Source organism: Cebus imitator, unplaced genomic scaffold (assembly GCF_001604975.1).
Source record: "Cebus imitator isolate Cc_AM_T3 unplaced genomic scaffold, Cebus_imitator-1.0 Scaffold1, whole genome shotgun sequence".
NCBI classification, from domain to species: Eukaryota; Metazoa; Chordata; class Mammalia; order Primates; family Cebidae; genus Cebus; species Cebus imitator.
Window position 1 is genome coordinate 7223756 of NW_016107316.1, and position 2905 is coordinate 7226660.

The following is a 2905-nucleotide window of genomic DNA, read 5'->3' on the forward strand; positions in this document are numbered from 1 at the left end:
GTGCCCAGCTGGCAAACAGGTCTTCCTACCCACCCTTATTGCTCTATTCTTGCTAGGTATGCACATGTATACATAAGGAATAAAAAATATTAATGCCATGACAATTATCCACAAATTTATATATGGATCACTATAATATGTATGATATAGACAGTACTATATATAATATATATACATACTCTTGAAATTTTCTAAAGCTAAGCAAGAAATAGGCAAACATACTTTGTTGGTAAATTCATTCATCCATAAAAAGCATTTGAACAGCTCCCAAGTGCCATTACCCACTTGATAGGGTCAAATACTATGTGCCTACAGTGTGTCAGGCACCATGCTAAGCACGAAAAAAAAACATTTTTTATGTTGGGTAAGATATAAGCCCTAACGTCAAATAATTTACAATCTAATTGGGAATCAGACAAGCAAATCAACAATTTAAAAAGGAAGGCAGGCAATGTGTGGTGGCTCACGCCTATAATCCCAGCACTTTGGGAGGCAAGGCACGTGGATCACCTTAGGTCAGGAGTTTGAGAACAGCCTGGCCAACATCGTGAAACCCCATCTCTATAAAAAACACAAAAAATAGTCCAGTGTGGTGGCACACGCCTGTAATCCCAGCTACGTAGGAGGCTGAGGCAAGGGAATCACTTGAACACAGGAGGCAGAGGTGTCAGTGAGCCGAGATCGCACCACTGCACTCCAACCTGTGTGACAGAGCAAGACTTCATCTCAAAAAATATATAGAAATAAATAAAAAAGGAAAGCAGACTAACAGGAGTAATCAATCCAATGTACAGGTGGGAGTTTCTGAGCAAAAGGAACTATCTGTACCAAGGCCTGAAGAACACAATGGGGTTAGAAAATTGTTCACTATTTTGTACTAGAACATAAGACATACGGCAGGGAACTCTCACAGGATAGACAGGCTAACTGTGAAAAGTCTTTTATCCTAAGTTAGAAAACATGAACTGCATTCCAGTCAACAGCAAACAACTGACAGATTTTAGGCAGAATCATAGTAACAGTAATTACAACAATAGCTTAGCATCTCCTAAGTACTCATGATGCCTCAAACATTATGCCAAGAGTTTTCTATATATTAATTCACAAAATTTTCCCACAACTCAATTTATAAAATTACGCCCATTTTATAGATAATGAAACTGAGGCTCACAGAGGTAAAGTAACTTGCCCAGGATTACTAGAAATCTAGAAAGCAGTTAAGTCAGATTTGAAGGGTTACCTGCTAGAATAGTTTTTTTGGTTTGTTTTGCTTAGTTTTGTTTTGTTTTTTGTTTTGTTTTTTTAGATGAAGTCTCATTCTGTCACCAGGCTGGAGCGTAGTGGCGCAATCTCAGCTCACTGCAACCTCTGCCACCTGGGTTCAAGCGATTCTCCTGTCTCAGCCTCCCAAGTAGCTGGGACTACAGGCACCCACTACCACATCCAGCTAAAATTTTTTGTATTTTTAGTAGAGACAGAGTTTCACCATGTTGGCCAGGATGGTCTACATCTCTTGACCTTGTGATCCGCCCACCTCGGCTTCCCAAAGTCACAGCCGTGACCAACTACGTCCAGCCCTTTTTTTTTTAAATGATCAATTTGCCAAGGAGTATAAAGTGTGGATTACTAAAGGGCATACAAAAGAATACCTTGTCAGCACACTGTTGAAAGAAACCAAGTAAAAAATGTTGAGAGCCTAAACTAAGCCTACGATGGTAGAAGTACACAAGCGGAAGAAAAGAGCTATTTCAACAGGTTGAGCACCGTGGCTCACACCTGTAATGTCAAGCACTTTGGGAGGCCAAGGTGGGAGGATCACTTGAACCCATGAGTGCAAGGCCAGACTGGGCAACATGGCAAACCCCCGTATCTATAAAAAATTTAAAAAATTAGCTGGGCATAGTGGCGTGTACCTGTAGTCCCAGCTACCTGGGAAACTTAGGTGGGAGGATCACCTGAGCCCAGGAGGTTGAGGCTGCAGTGAGTCATGATCATGCCACTGCACTCCAGCCTGAGCAAAAGACTGAGACCCTGTCTCAAAAAAAAAAAATTTTTTTCAATTAATATATAAATAAACAGACTCCCAAGGCCTCGTAAACTTAAGTTAAAAGTGACTCCTTGCCATGATGGCACTTAGTATAATTACAATGAATTATTTGTCATCTCTCTCTTAAAGGCTGGGCACAGTGACTCACACCCACAATCCCAGCACTTTGGGAGGCTGAGGCAGGAGGACTGCAGGAGTTTGAGGCCAGCCTCAGCAACAAGGCAAGACTCCCATCTCTACAAAAAATTTAAAAATAATAAAAAGTTAGCTGGACATACTGGTGCATGCCTGTGGTCTCAGCTTCTCAGGGAGCTGAGGCAAGAAGATCAGGAAACCATGATCACAGCACTGCACTCCAGCCTGGCAACAGAGTAAGGCCCTATCTCAAAAATAAAAATAAAAAAAGAACAGCATTTCCATAAGGCAGTAGGGGAATCTTCTGTATTACCCCCACTCCCTTACAGAAATTACCACATTGTAGCTCTGAAAACTACAAGTGCCTCCAATCTCCTTGCTCTCTTATCAATGTCAAATATATATTTTAACCTAACACTGTTTTAAGATAAAATATTTATACTGCTTTATTTCTATACACAAGAAAGTCATGTAAGGTCCTAAAAACAAAGTCAGGCACACAGTAAGAACACTATAAATGTTTGTTATCAACACAATGACCATGACTACCATCATTATACTTTGTACGACCACACTGTTAAACTAATCCAAGATCAGACAGACAGAACTGCAGGTTCTAAATAAAACACAGATAATAGATGTATTTACTCTAATACCTCTTTTTCTCCTGTAAGGTTCATTCTGCCTTTTCATACACTGCTCCTGAAGACTGAAACACTCCCC

At 40.4% G+C, this 2905-nt stretch overlaps 1 protein-coding gene across 2 annotated transcripts in view; it reads right to left on the minus strand.

Annotated features, from left to right (window-relative positions):
* NBAS (NBAS subunit of NRZ tethering complex) overlaps positions 1-2905 on the minus strand; it is a 381587-nt gene that overhangs the window by 368457 nt on the left and 10225 nt on the right. The window lies entirely within an intron of this gene.